A 15,938-nucleotide genomic window follows, 5' to 3' on the forward strand; every position below is an offset into this window, starting at 1 on the left:
ACCCAGAAGCTACCATGGCAATGGTCTCTGTTGAAGTCTTTTCAGAGGTTCTGGGCGCATGCAATCACATGTGGATTCTTTCAAAGAGCTTAGCATCCACTATCCCAGCACCATCCTTTGGCTGCCGAATGAGCTTTGGCTGCTAAATGGCTCACAGATATCCCTTTTTTTCTGGAGGATTCTGCTCAACCAAGTGTGGGTTGCCTCACTCAACTGTTGTGCACACCCCCTACCCCCCAGGTAGCCTATAGTTGATATCTGATGGATGCTGAAATGTGATAGAAGAAAATCAACCCCCTGCCTCAAGGTTGAGCCACCCTGTGGGGTAATTCGTGTTCCAGTGCTCCAGTGCTCCAAAGCTCCTCATGGAGTTGGGTTGAAGTCTCCAGCTGAGATCATCGCCACACTTAACTTTTCTCACTCACCCCCACATTCTGCTTTTTTCACTGCCCCTTCCTTTCTCTTGAGAGCACTGTTTAAAAAAACAATCATCACACAAGGATGCCAGCTTCAGTCTCCATTTTTGGAAACCCCATCTTCCATCCCTCAGGAAGTTGGTCCTGTGAAGCAGACTGTAAGGATGGTGGGATTCTGAAGATGGATCACTGGGTGGCAGGATGGCAGAACCCACCCCATTGCTAGTTACTGGAGCATTGCTAGTCACTGCTAGGCTATGGCACATAACCTTTGTCAAACCAGGGAATGCTGCAAGTGAAAGTGAGACAGGTGGGTTCTTGTGGAGAGACTAAATGAAGATAAGTAGATGGAGATTCAGATTAATAAGCATGAACAGCCATGCCTGTCCTTTTATTAGATGAACAACACCTTCAGCATATGCTTGTACCAGATCAACTGGAACAAAAACACAATTAATTTAAATGTCACCAGATTCCAAGACTTATACCCACATGTGATTTATGACTAGACTATTCGACCAAAGAGAAACATTCTAAACCCCAGATATAGAATGATTGTCATGGGACTTGATTTAAAAAGAAGTTTGCCTGAGAACCTGCACATTTTTCCCCTGGAAAAATCATATATATGATTAGAAATTTCAACCCTGAGCATATCACTGTCTTCTTCTCTCTGAGAAGTGAGGGACACCCATACACTACTTTTGGGTGTATAAACCTTGCTGTCCTTAAATAAATCTTTGCTTGTGCCTTGCCTCTGACACATCCTGAAATTCTCAAGAACCCACCCTGGCTGAGTGGGTTCTCCTCTGGATTTCCTTCTAGAAACAAAATGGGGTGCCCTCGCTGGTATAGTCTTTGGTGACTGAGAGGTTTGGAGAAATTGCCTGCTGTAAGGTCTGTGGAGATAAGTGGCTATTGCTAAGTAAGCAACACAGGAGGGTCCAAAGGGCTCTTGAGCAGCATTTAAAGAGAGTCTCTGTTAAGGTCTGTAAACAAGTCTGGATGGCGCCTGGCATTTTGCCAGAGGGAGTGGTTTGTGAAGAGGGAGTGGTTTGTGAAGTAACACCAGTGAGCCATTAAGTGTGGAGATTCCTTATTGGTTGACTGCTGTATAGAGTTTATGTTAATTAGATAAGCTGTGTGGAATGTATAAATACCTCTGTTGTACTACAATAAACGGCTCCTACTCCTGCTGTATCAATGTACACAAGTTGTTCGTCACTCCCCGGTTATTTTGCTGCAGCCGGACTGCGGCAAGTCTCATCACTTGCAGTCAGCTGACAACTAGGAAAAGGTCTTAGCTAGAAGAGAGGCAGAATTTCAGAGCAGGCTGACTATTGATGTCAAAGTTAAGACCTTGACAGGGAAGGAGGAGAATCTTGAGACAGGTTGGGCTATCAGGATAGACTTGAGAACCTTGAACCCTCAGATCCAAGAGGGCCTCTCTGTTGGAAGACAGAGAGCACCCTTACATGGAAAGTACATAGGGGCCTATTGTGAGCCAAATCTCATCTCTACCTAACTGGGAGATTTCTGTGACTATTAAGGGAGCAAAAGTATTGTCAGCCAGAGACACTACAGGACCTTGCTTACAGCTGAGGGGTGATGCCTGGGTGTGCATCCTGAGGGTGCTGGATTAAGGAGGAGCTGAATATAAAGAGGTTTAGGGAAATTTAACCAGTCAGAGGCACACTTCCATGGCATAGTACTTAATACATGACGAGAGCTCTGAGAGCCAATTCTAACATGCTTCTGGGATGGTTCTGAGAAGCTGGGCAGAACAAATGGCCACATATATAGAGATGTCAAACTCTCCTGATAGAATGTGGATGTAGGGATTAAAAAAATTAGAGAAGTAAGCATGCTAATATATTAACTAAGCATGCTAACCAAATAAGACTAGAAGATGTTCTTGTATGCTACTCAGAAGGGCTCTGATAGACATCACTGTTTCTCAGATGCAAATAAAGTCTCTGCCAAGGAACCAGCACCCTTGAGAAGCTTGTTGGTGTTTGTCCTCTGTAGGCCAGAACTGAGGGTAGAAGATGCTCTTATAGAACAGGAACCCTTGGTAGATGCAGGGATGACAGGATCCCAGAATATTAGAGATAACTGTGAGACCAACAGGCAACCTAATTACCATAATGGATAGCAATGTCAAAGTGGCAGCCAGAGGGCCTGACCTGACCTTATGGGAATGACTGATAGAATGTGGTATTTCTAGGGACAAGATATATGGGCAGATAGAAAGGGTTTTGCTTAATATATAATCTAAAGAGGTCAAGGAATGAGTAGCAGGCTGAGGTCAGACATCACTTCAATGGAAAATCATAATCCATTATCCAATTTTAAAACCTGAGCCTGTTCTCAGATGGACAATACACAGACTGAAGGAGAAACTGGTATCCATGAGAAAGATCCCAGAATATCATAGCAAGTACACACAAATTTCTTCAGTCCTTCTCCTAAGCAATTTATGGTTATTTCTTTGGAAAATCATAAGAAAGAGCAATATCCTGATCTTTTGAGAGATGTTGGATATATAAGGTGATGGGGTTATTCAGGGGTCCTAAGAAGCATCCTACTTCCTCCCCATTTCTTAAACTGTTCCTTCCCCTATTCCCAATTAGAGTATGGTGATATTGGATTCAGACAATAAATGGAATCTTCACCCAGGTCTGTCTCAGTGGATCTACAGGGTCTTGTTATCAACCTACTGGTCATTTCTCCAGTTCCTGAATGTATAATTGGAATGGAATACTTAGCTGTTGACAGAACCCTTATATTAGTCCTTAACTTGTAGAGTAAGAGCTATTTTATTAGAAAAGGCCAAGTGGAAGTCCCTATAACCACCTTCCTTTCTCACCAGCTCCTAATTAAGACAGTAAACAAAAACAATATCACATGCAGGGGAAACTAATATTCACCTGGGACACACAACATTCTACTTTTATAGCCTTGCTGCAGGGCTATGTTCTTTTTCCTGTTTTCTGTCATAATATATTCTGAAGATACCTGGACCATCTGCCATCACATTGTTCTACCATATTGAAATCTCATGCTGGTCAGATTTGATGAACAAAAAATGCAAGTACTCTGGGTGCCCTGATGAGACATATTTCAGACGGTAGGTACACCTCACAAAATTTAAGAGTTTGCTACATGGATGACATGTTTTAACTAACAATTATTGTTTTTAAAAAACTGAAACAAATTTAGACTTAGGAGAGACACAGAAGGATTCCAGAGATTTTTTTTTGGTGTACATTTTATCCCTGTTAACATTTTGTATAAGCATAGAATACACATCAAAACAAAATCATCTTGGTATAATGCTATTATCTAAAGTACAAGACCTTATTTGGGTGGTAAAGTGGACAGTAGTCTAGGGCATGTCAGGACATTTTCTACAAAAATATCAAGTTACTGCACCTTATACCTCTAACCACTAAGAACGAAGCATAATACTTGGGAGATGTCTTCAGGTTTAAGAGTAAGCATATTTTGAGCTTGGCAATACTGTTCCTACTCACTTAGCTGTTGATATGCCCAGTGGCTAGTTTCGAGTAGGTCTCAGATCAAGAAAGAGCTCAGTAGCACTGCCTCTTCAGCCATGTTGTTTGCCACACCTCGCCTAGCACATCTCACCAGCTCAGAGGTATCTGCAGTAGAGGAGAGGCTAAGTGGAAGATCTGGCAAGTGCTAGGAAGGGCCATAAAACAAGAACAAACAAAAACAAACAAACAGAAGAGTCCAAGTGCAGCCCTCTAATGTTCTGCAGCAAGACTGTGCCAAATTAAATTAAAAAAAAAAGAAGAAGAAGAAATCAAAACAAAGAAAACCAAAACAAAACCTTAAAGATCTTTTATTCCAGCAATCTTATTTCAAAGGTAAAAATGAGGCCCAATGTCCTAAAAGCGTTGGCTTTTGTAGTGGTGTTTCTTCTTCTTTTTTTTATTTTCTAACACAATTTTATCATATATTAAATATTTAAATGTTTTGAACAAAATTAGGAAAGATATGAAGCTGAATTAGGAAACACAGGAAACCTAGATTCACAGGGTGTTTGGGGGGAATATTAGCTACACTGAAGCTATGTACCCCCAAACTGGATGTTTATTACTATTACACTAGTGAATTCTGAGAGGGAAGGGACCTTGTACTTTTAAAAATATTCACTGTTCTCTGTGCCTTGTTGAATAAACTAATAAAACGTATAAACATACATGAATGGCTGGCGAATGGCTGCGTGTGTGTAACGTATGTGGCCATGTTTATTTTTAAGTTTTTAATTCAGGAAGCCTGTGCAGTGGAGGCACAAAAGAGGTTTACCCAGTCCCTACCATTCAGGAGCTGAGTGCAGTAGGTGTGGGGACACACATAACACAGTAGAAAGGGATAAAGACCTTTTAAGAGTGGTGTGCTGTAAGCCGAGGGTCCTCTGAGGAGGGAAAGTGGAGCTAGGGATGGGCAAATGTGCATGTCAGCAAGAGTCTTGCACCATCAAGAACATGGATTCTGAAACTTGGTTCATCTACTGATTTACCTTTTGACTTCAGGGAAAAAAAAAGATACAGCTTGTAATTTAATCTGCCAGATGTGTTTTCCATTCTGCAACTCCCGGGTTTGGAGGAGCCATTAGGTTCCCTTGGGCAGAGACCTCCGCTGAATTTCCAATTTGGTTTCTCGCCTCTGCACCCAAGGTTCTCTGGACCCCCTTGGCGCAGCAGGTCAGAGCAGGAAATACGTGAGGCCACTTTAAAGGAACCCCCAGGGACACACGCCCAGGGTGCTCCCCGGCCGCGGGGCAGGGGCGGGGCGCCGGAGACCCGGGCTTCCCACGCAGCCGGGGACGCCGTTGCGTCAGGGCTCCCGCAGCCAATCAGGATGGATCCTGGCAGGACGCATTACTAGGGCGACGGCCGGGTACCTCCTCGCTTCGGGATGAATTAGCGGCGGGTTCTGCCCCGAGGTTTGACCCCTCAGGAATCTCCGGGCTGTCCACGTGCCCCCTGCGGCGTGGCACGGCATTCCCTGCCCGTCACAGGTGGGCGGCCTGAATTGCCGGGGGTGGGGGATAGGATGCGGGTAAAATGGCGGCTACCCGGGGATCTCCGAGTTGCGGGAGGGGGAGGCGCAACCACGGCTCCTCCTCGCAAGCTGCGGGCCTACCCCGGGCTGCGGCCCAGGTGATGGTCACTCCCCCGGGAATTGGGGTTCCAGCTTGCGGGGAGGTTTCACCCTCTCAGGTTTGAGGAGACGCGGGCGAGCGTTTCGCAGAAGGTGGTGGAGGCCTTGGCAGCCGAGGGGCCGCGCGAGTCAGGGCGGCGAGGGCGAGGTGGCCGTGGGGCGGGCAGGGTTGGGTGCCCTGTTGGTACTCTGGACAGAGCGTGGGACCTTCCCGCCCAGACCTTGGGGATTCTGGGAGCTGCACTGTCCTGACCACACCCCGAGCATGCCCCTGTTAAAATCTCCTGAGCCAAAATGTCGCAAGTGGCAGCCACGTGCCAGACTTGAGCGGGAGCTGTCGAGGGCAGGGGCTGCAGCTGTTTTGCATAAAGAGGTGTGAGTCGTAGCTGCCAGCTTGGCAGTGCCGCGAAGGTAAAGGTAGGCTTTGCTGGAGGCTGATGCCAAAGCCTGATCTTTACGAGGCTTCTTCGCATTTAACTGCCTGTTTGAAGAGACAGAAAGATAAGGCTCTTACTTGTAGTTGTAGAGCCATTCTGCTTTGTGGTGGGTCCCTGGGTTTGGGGTGCGTTTCCTTGCAGCATTGCATCTGCCTTTGAAGTTCATACAGGCACTGAATTGCTTTATATGGGTAAGATTGGGGAGTGAATTTCAGTTTAAACTCAAAGTACTTAAGTATTGTTTAAAATATTGCTAAGATGAAACATTATTCATATTCCTCACTTATTTGGGCAAAGAAATGTGTCATGAAGTATAACTAGTTGGGTTTTAAAAACTGTTTTGATCAAAGTCCTTTATGAAAAATTGTATATTTTCGAGTTAGTGAAAGAAAATTGCTTTTTTTTTTTTTTCCCAATTTTTATGTTGTACTTTGATGTGACAGATAGACAGATTAAGCATAATTTTTTTTAAGTGATTTTTCGTGTTTGGTGACAGGTTTGATTTTTGTGGAGTTCATTGTTCTGTAATTGAGGAAGCACGTAGCACTTTGTGTGAGTCAGGCACTGTGAAAGTGAGGCTGTTTCTGCCTTTCAACTTGAGCCAATTGTGGGAATCATCTATCCCTACAGGTCTGAAAGCAGTTGCTGCTGACCACCAGAAGGAAATAATGGGGAAATCTCCCAAAGACTCTTCCAAATGGATCTTTGGAGATTTGGTCAGTTTGTTTTGGGGTTGAAATTATGTGTGATTATGTTCAAACTATGCCTTGAAGTATTTTAGGGCAATTTTGTAACTACTCTGTTGGATGCCCTATCTCTGAAATGGAGATAGCATTTTTTGCCTAGATAATTTCATTGTGTTGTTGTGAAGGAGGAAAAAGAGAGTGTATGTAAAAGGATTTTTAAAAAAGTTAAAAAGTACAGTGCTTAGGGTTGATATTTATTATTATGCACTTACTGGCCATGCACTGTGTCGAGGGCCTTATTACATGCTCTCAGCTAGCAGCATTATGAAGTTATCATCTTTGTTTTACAGACAAGAAAAGTGAGACACATTGAAATTCAGTAATTTTGTACCAAAGTGTATAACTACTATTGTCATTATGTTTAAGCTTATGTTTGTAAACTGTATGCCTGTTGTCTGTTTATATACAGATTTATGTGTTAAAGGGAAATATGTGAACAGATTTGTACTGTAATTGATTTCAAGGGAATCATTGTTTGTGATCTTTTAGTTGTTAAATAATAACTGATTCATTCTGTTGGTATCTAGTAGTGATCTGTGATGACTACAGTTACTTACTTTGCTTAAGTGGTATATTCATCCTACTTTTGATGTTATTAGTTTAAAAGGTAGTTTAAAACAAAGAGTTGTGACTATTTCTACTAGGAAACACATGTCAATAATTAATATTTGAATTTTGATGAAATTCTTTGAAAGAGCTAGACATGATGGCTTGCACTTATTATCCTGGCTACTCTGGAGGGTAAGGCAGGAGGATCACAGGTTCTAGGCCTGTCTGGGTAACTTGACAACAAAGTCTGAAAATAAAATAAAAAGGACTGGGGTTGTAACTAAATGGTAGAGCATTTGCCTAGCATGCATGAGGCCCTAGGTTCAATTCCTAGTACTGGAAAAAGAAAATTCTTTGAAAGAAAAACTTGCTGGGTACTTTTAAAAATTGTTTTAGGATGGTTCATTGTTAATTTTTCTAATCTTTATAGGAAAAAAAATCACAAATAAAAGTGACTTAGGGCCATTCATTCTTTCTTTGAACCTTTCTATCGTAATCTTGCCAAGACTTTGGGATTTAAAGATTAATTCCTGATCTTATTTTGAAGAGTTCAAGGAGAAACCGAAGTCCAGAAATTTGAAGACTAGTGAATGAGATGAACAAATAAATGATTAACTAATACATTGTGCTGAAAACTCAAATATAGCTGTGGTGGGTACACATAAAAGGGAACGGTTGCTTCTGCTGGGATGGACCTGGCCAAGAGAGGAAGGGAACTGACTGGAGGATACAGAAGAAAGGGCTCTGGTAGTTGGAGGAAGCAATGTGAAGCCAGCATGAATGAGAGGTCCTATGAGGGTCACATGACAGTGTTGTAGGTATTGCTGGGAGAGAAGCTAGGTTGGAATTCTCAGCTAAGAGAAACTTTAAGAGACTTTATCCTGTGTGCAGTAAGGACTGAAGAAGGATTTTATTAGATGAGTGCCATGATCAAAATTATATTTTTGAGAGGTGATTTATGACAGGATGAAAGACAGAATGTAAGAAAGAGACCAGTTAAGGCCAATTTCATACTCCAGATGAGTTGATGAGGGAGTGAACCAGGTCATCAGCTGTGGCAGAGCAGAGTTCAAATTCCATGTGTTTTGAAAGCAGAATGTAAAATGGATTAGGTGGGAAGAGGCCCAGGGTGGAGGAGGCGGAACACCTGCTGGGTCAGTAGAGGCAAGAGTAAAGTAAGTTTGTTTTGTAACTATATGGTTGGAAATTGGAAATTTGTTTTTCATTAATTTAAGGAAAAGGATGCAGCAGGGCTTCTTCATGATTGGGTTCAAAGGGAAAGGAAGAATTATTTAAGGTATGTTTGGGGAAAAAAGCTGTAATAATGGGCTTTAGAATTTTAAAATTTACATTAGGTTCTTAATATTTGTACAGAAGTGATTTTAATATGGAAGTAATCACTGATGAATTCTCTAGTTTATAAAGTGGATCACCCAACATTTATAATGATAGTTATCCAGCACCTAACAACATAATATGAATGCACTGCAAATCGACAGCAAGATGAAAACACAAGCCTTTCAAAGATGCAGTATTTCATGAATTGTGAGTATGGTGGAGAACTTCTTAAACCATAAGCGTAAATCAAGGAATAAGTGAGTAGAGTAGATAGACATTTTTGAAAGGACTCAGAAAGCAGTGACTGTAAAAATGAATGATAAATTTGTCTTGACATTTCATTAAAACTGATAACTTCCCTCCATCTAAAAATTTCTGTTAAGAGAATGAAGAACAAAATATAGACTGGAAGAAGAAATTTGCAATTCATATATCTGACCAAGGCCTTATACTCAGAATATGTATGTTTATTTATTGGTAAAATCAGTAAGAAAAAGTATTTAATTAGAAAATGAAACTTGAAGGGTACTTTCTATATGGCCAGCATGCATATAAAAAGATACTCAACATTATTAGTCAACAGGGAAATATAAATTAAACAATAATAAGATATTCATATGCCTTCCAGATTAGCTAAAATTAAAAGATGGTCAGTGCTAATGTTGGCATGGATGTAGATTGACTGGATCACATAGATAGTGTTGGTTGGAGTGTAAAATGGTACAGTCACTTTGAAAATCTGTAGCTGTGTCCACTCTTACCCATAATCCAGTCATTCTATTTCTAGGTATATCCAGGAGAAATATATGCATGTGTTTAGAAAAAGTGCATGAAAGAATGTTCATATGTCTTTATTCAGAATAACCCCAAATTGGATACAATCTGAATGCTCATCAGCAGAATGGATTAATAAATTGTGATATAAAAGGAATCATTAAAAAGCAATCAAAAGAGAATAAACTACAAAAACACACATCAACATGGTGAGATCTCATAGTCTAAGGCAGACATAAGATTGCATAGTGCATGATTCCGTTAAATGAAGTTCAGAAACAACAACTACTTCCTGATGATGTAAGTCAGAATAATGGTTACTTCAGGGTAGTGGAGAATGACTGGGAAGGGGCAGGAGGAAATCTTCTAGGACATTGGAAAATATTCTGTGTCTTGGAATAGGCATATGATTGTAAAATTTTTTTTTTTTTTAAAGAGAGAGCACTCGCGAGAAAGAGAGAGAGAGAGAATTTTATTAATTATTCTTTAGTTTTCGGCAGACACAGCATCTTTATTTGTATGTGGTGCTGAGGATCGAACCCAGGCCGCACACATGCCAGGCGAGCGCGCTACCACTTGAGCCACATCCCCAGCCCCAATTGTAAAAATTTAAGTTATACATTCTACTATTTGTGTACCTTACCATAAATACATTGTACTTTAATAGTAATAATCATAATAATCATAATAAAGAGATGTAAGTAAGAATATGGCAGTGCTAGATGCTAGACTAGTTTACTTGATGAGGAAAACCAGCAGGGATAATGTTGAGAGATATGCTTTAAATTCTTTTAAAAGTAGTTTGAGAAGATCTAGGAGAGAAAATTATGAAATATAAATTTTTTTTGTTCTGAAATGACTTTTATATAATTGTCTTTCAAAAAGCAAATGTGAAATCAAAGCTGTCATATCATGCTGTTATATAGATTTGTTACAAAGTTATGCTCCAAGCCCTCCATCAATTTATTTATTCCTTGTCATAGGAACTATTACATAATTGCAAGTATAACCTAAATTTTATCAATATAATACATGGTACATTATGAAAAGTTGATTTTTTTTGTTTCCTTTTTTTTTGAGAAATTCTCATTAACTCTTTTTTTGTCACTCTGATGGTCCTTATTTAAGAGGAATTGCTGCGTGGCCTTTTCCCCTGCTCTGCTGATTGTCCTTAGATAACAAGGACAGGCTGTACTTCCTTTGGCTGCAAGGTTTTGAATGCCATAATGGAGCTAAGAAGAGCCTTTGGTGAGACCCTGTACTGTTGAGGGTAAGATAATAACCCAAAAGGCCTTCACTCAGACCTCTCCCTAGAGAGGCAACAGGCCTCTGGGGTCTTATGGTGGTAACAGGGAGGCAAATGAAAAGGATATCTGAGGGTGACCTCCAGTGAAAGCTAACAGTAGATGATTTACCATTCTATCCACAGTCTTTCACAGTTGAGTTTTCTGAAAGCTTGTTTACTTCCTCAGAGGAGTAGATCACTGTTCTAGGGATGCAGATGAAGGGAATGCTTACATTTCCCTTAGTTTTCCATCTCAAGAATTCACATACATGTTATGTTTGTACAAAGGAACGGTAAATTCCCTTGGGAGAACTCATGAATAGCATTTTGGTGAGCTGGTATCTGGTAGTGCTGTTACAAAGAACAGAAATGCTGGATGAAAGATGGGAATGAGAGAATGATGGAAGAGAAAGGAGTGGTAGCAGTAGTCCTTAGGGCTGGGTGGAGTGAAAGGGTTGTTTCTAACTCTGCTGGAGGAAACTTGTCTTGGGAAAGGCATCTTTGGATATGGCTCTTTCTGCTGTTCTGTAAATAATATAATTACTTTCTTGTAATGATTTCGTTCTTATATTCTGTGGCTTTTAAATAAAAATTTACCTTTGTGGGGTTGGGGAGAAAATGATGAAAACTAGTAGCTTGAGTACCAAAATGTTTCTTTACTTGAACATTTTTGGATACCTACCATAAGCTTGGTAATGGGAACAGAGTTGGGTAAGATCTAGGTAGTAATGATAACCTCTTTTATAATAGGTAGTAGCTAACATGATGGGCATGGTGGTGAATTCCAGTAATCCTGGCTACTTGGGAGGTTGAGGTAGGAGGATTGTAAATTCAAGGCCAGCCTGGGCAACTTAACAAGAATATATTAGTCAGGGTTCTCTAGAGGAACAGAACTAACAGAATATATTCATATTCTTTAGTTTTCTCAGTCATGTAAGCCAATCTAAAATATCACATTTTTAATATTTATATGGTGATACATTAGGTTGGCTTACATCACTGAACTCTTGATAATCTGCAGGCCACCTGCAGGCTGGAGAGTTGAAGGAATAGGTAGCTATTCCAAGTTGGAGCCTCAGAATAAGAGGAATCAATGATGTATCCCCAGAGGCCTGGAAACTTCCTGGAGAGTTGCTGGTTAGAGACCACTTTGGAAGAATGAAGGAACTAGAACTGATATCTTCAAGCGATCCTAGCAGAAGTCAAAGCATCAGCTCAAGAATTGAGTTTGGGTCTACTTCCTTGTTCTTCTAACTTTTTGTTCCATTTGGGCCTCAACCTATTGGACTGTGCTGCCCATACTTAGGGTGGATCTCTCCCTCAGTTTGCTGTTTCACATGCCAGTCATTCTTAGAAACACCCTCATTGACACACCCTGCAGCCTCCTAATTTCAGGAATATCTTAATCCAATCAAGATGACAGTTCAGATGAGTCCTTACAGATAACTTGTCTCAAAGTAAAACAGAAAAAGGGCCAAGGATGTAGCTTAATGGTAGAGTGGCCTGGGTTCAGTCCCCAGTATTTGGGGCAAAGGGATAATAGCTAATATTTACCAAATGCTTATTATTTATCAGATTCCATTGTAAGTGCTTTAACACCTTCTATCCTTATAACTTCCATTTTGAGATAAATACTAGTATTATCCTCATTTTTCCTTTTTGAAGAATCTGAGACCCAAAGAGATTAAATGACATAAATTCAAACCTAAATGTTCTAGTTTCAGAGGCTGTGCTCTTAACTGATATGCTTTCATGCTTGTTTTAAAGCAATATAAATTTAAAATATACTGTACTTAAGGATTCTTTGAATAAGAGTGTATCTTTTGAATTTTTGAATATTCTTGCTGGACATTAACTTTGTGGTTGATTTGCTGATTCTGTCAATGACGTGGTAGGAGTTTTTTGTTGTTTTAAGAAGAAAACTTAAAAATTTTTTTTTTTTTTAGTTGTAGATGGACATGATACCTTTATTCATTATTTATTTATTTATTTATTAATTATGAGGTGCTGAGGCTCAAACCCAGTGCCTCACATGTGCTAGGCAGGTGCTCTACCACTGAGCTAGAACCCCAGTCCCATGTGGTAATTTTAAATGAGACATCCTTTTTTGCTGTTTCCCCTTTCATGTGTTGTCATATGTGTTTTTACACTTTTTTTTTTAATACTCTTGCATTCTCCATTATGTCACTGTGGAATTCAGTAAAAATATATTACCAGGTTTATAAGAAGAAACATAATGATATTTTATGATGTATTCCTCAGACTGGAGAGCGTGAATTACTGGTATAATATACTTGTAACTACAACAATAGTTAATATAATGTAACTACAGATTTAAGTTAAATTTAAACTTAAGTTGTATTTTATTTTTAATTTTTATTTATTTTTAATATATATAATTTTATTTATTTGTTCTAATAAATGTTAGTGTGTTTGTTATATATGACAACAGAATGCTCTTCGATTCATCATACACAAATGGAGCACAAGTTTTGACCTCTCTGGTTGTACCCAAAGTAGGGTCACACCATTCATGCAGTCATACATGTACCTAGGGTAATGATGTCCGTCTCCTTTCACCACCTTACCTACCCCCATGTCCCTCCCTCCTCTTTGCCGTATCCAAACTTCCTTCACTCATACCATGCCCCGCACATCCCATTAAGGATTAGCATCCACTTATCAGAGAAAACTTTTGGCCTCTGGGTTTTTGGTATTGGCTTACTCAGCATTATATTCTCCAACTCCATCCATTTACATGCAAATGCCATAATTTTATTGTCTTTTATTGCTGAGTAATATTCCATTGTGTGTATATTTACCACAGTTTCTTTATCCATTCATTTATTTATTGATAGGCATCTAGGTTGATTACACAGTTTGGCTAATGTGAATTATGCTGCTATGAACATTGATGTGGCTACATCACTATAGTATGCTGTTTTTGAGTCCTTTGGGTATAGACCGAGGAGTGGGATAGCTGGGTCAAATGGTGGTTCCATTCCAAGTTTTCTAAGGAATCTCCATACTGCTTTCCAGATTGGCTGCACCAATTTGCAGTTCCACCAGCAGTGTATGAGTGTGCTTTTCCCCCACATCCTTGCCAACACTTATTGTTGTTTGTATTCTTGATAACTGCTATTCTGACTGGAGTGAGATGAAATCTTAGAGTAGTTTTGATTTATACTTCTTTAATTGCTAGGGTTGTTGAACATTTTTTCATATATTTGTTAATCGATTGTATATCATCTTCTGAGAAGTGTCTGTTCAGCTCCTTAGCCCCTTTATTGATTGGTTTGTTTGTTTTTTTTGGTGTTAAGTTTTTTGAGTTCTTTATATGTCCGTGAGATTAGTGCTGTATCTGATGTGTGTTCTGTGGCAAAAATTTGCTCCCCAAATGTAAGCTCTCTCTTCACCTTATTGATTGTTCCTTTTGCTGAGAAGAAGCTTTTTTTAGTTTGAATCGATCCCATTTATTGATTCTTGATTTTATTTCTTGTGTTATAGTATGAGTTTTGTTAAGGAAGTCAGACCCTAAGCCAACATGGTAAAGATTTGGGCCTACTTTTTCTTCTTTTAGGCGCAGGGTCTCTGGTCTAATTCGTAGGTCCTTGATCCACTTTGAGTTGAGTTTTGTGCATGGTGAGAGGAGTTTAGCTTCATTTTGTATCATATGGATTTCCATATTTCCCAGCACCATTTGTTGAAGAGGCTATCTTTTCTCCAATGTGTGTTTTTGGCACCTTTGTCTCATATGAGATAACTTTATGTGGGTTTGTGTCTATTCTGTATCATTGGTCTATGTGTCTGTTTTGGTGCCAATACTATGCCATTTTTGTTACTATAGCTTTGTAGTATAGTTTAAGGTCTGGTATAGTGATGCCACCTGCTTCACTCTTCTTGCTAAGGATTGCTTGGCTATTCTGGGTCTCTTATTTTTTTCAAATAAATTTCATGATTGTTTTTTATATATCAATAAGGAATGATGTTGGGATTTTAATTGGAATTGCATTGAATCTGATAAGCACTTTGGGTTGTGTGGCCATTTTGACAATATTAATCCTGCCTGTCTCAGAAGAGGGGAGATCTTTCCATCTTCTAAGGTCTTCTTCAGTTTTTTTTTTTTTTAGTATTCTGTAGTTTTCATTGTAGGGGTCTTTTACCTGTTTTGTTAAATTGATTCTGAAATATTTTATTTTTTTTCGAGACTATTGTGAATGGGATAGTTTTCCTAATTTCTCTTTTAGAGGATTCATCACTTGATGTATAGAAATGCATTTGATTTATGGATATTCATCTTATATCCTGCTACTTTGCTGAATTCATTTTTTAATTCTAGAAGTTTTCTCGTGGAATTTTTTTGGATTCTCTAAGTATAGAATCATGTCTTCAGCAAATAGTGGTAGTTTAGGTTCTTTTCCTATTCATATCCCTTTAATTTCTTTCATCTAATTGCTTTGGCTGGACTTTCAGGGACTATGCTGAATAGAAGTGGCGGAAGAAGGCATCCCTGGCTTGTTCCAGTTTTTAGAGGGAATGTTTCCAGTTTTTCTCCATTTAGAATGATGTTGGCCTTGGGTTTAGCATAGATATCTTTTATAATGTTGAGGTGTGTTCCTACTATCCCTTGTTTTTCTGGTGTTTTGAACATAAAAGGTGTATTTTGTCAAATGCTTTCTGTGCATCAATTGATATAATCATATGATTCTTATCTTTAGGTCTTTTGATGTGATGAATTACATTTATTGATTTCTGTATGTTGAACCATCCTTGCATCCCTGGGATGAACACCACTTGATCATGTTTCACTATTTTTTAACTATGTTTTTGTATGCAACTTGCTAGAGTTTTATTGAGAATTTTTCCATCTATGTTCATCAGGGATATTGGTCTGAAATTTTTTTTCCTTGATTTGTATCTGTCTGGTTTTAGTATCAGGATGATACTAGCCTCATAGAATAAGTTTGGAAGGTTTTCCTCCTTTTCTATTTCATGGAATAATTTGAGGAGTATTGGTATTAATTATTCTTTGCAGGTCTTGTATATCTGGGCTGAGAATTCGTCTGGTCCTGAGCTTTTCTTAGTTGGTAGGCTTTTGATGGCATCCTCTATTTCCTTGTTGAAATTGATCTGTTTCAATTGCATATGTCCTCTTGGTTCAGTTTGGGTAGATCAGTTGCCTTTAGAAATTTATTGGTGT

The 15,938-nt window shown here is 39.4% G+C and overlaps 1 protein-coding gene across 7 annotated transcripts in view; it reads left to right on the forward strand.

Moving 5' to 3' along the window:
* Nucleotides 1-5,308: 5,308 nt before the first annotated feature.
* Lclat1 (lysocardiolipin acyltransferase 1) overlaps nucleotides 5,309-15,938 on the forward strand; it is a 182,158-nt gene continuing 171,528 nt past the window's right edge. For 3 of the 7 annotated variants that reach the window (XM_058578444.1, XM_046441570.2, XM_046441575.2), the window contains exon 1: nucleotides 5,309-5,466. The gene's annotated coding sequence lies outside the window, so the exon portion shown is untranslated. Of the gene's footprint in view, nucleotides 5,467-5,879; nucleotides 6,027-6,064; nucleotides 6,238-8,576; nucleotides 8,639-8,665; nucleotides 8,887-15,938 lie in introns of those variants that run through there. The other 4 variants (XM_046441571.2, XM_046441572.2, XM_046441573.2 and 1 more) reach the window with 4 other exon arrangements.

The sequence above is a fragment of the Marmota monax genome, unplaced genomic scaffold (assembly GCF_021218885.2).
Source record: "Marmota monax isolate L192 unplaced genomic scaffold, Marmota_monax_Labrador192_F-V1.1 WCK01_AAM20220418_F8-fsc00010, whole genome shotgun sequence".
NCBI lineage: Eukaryota > Metazoa > Chordata > Mammalia > Rodentia > Sciuridae > Marmota > Marmota monax.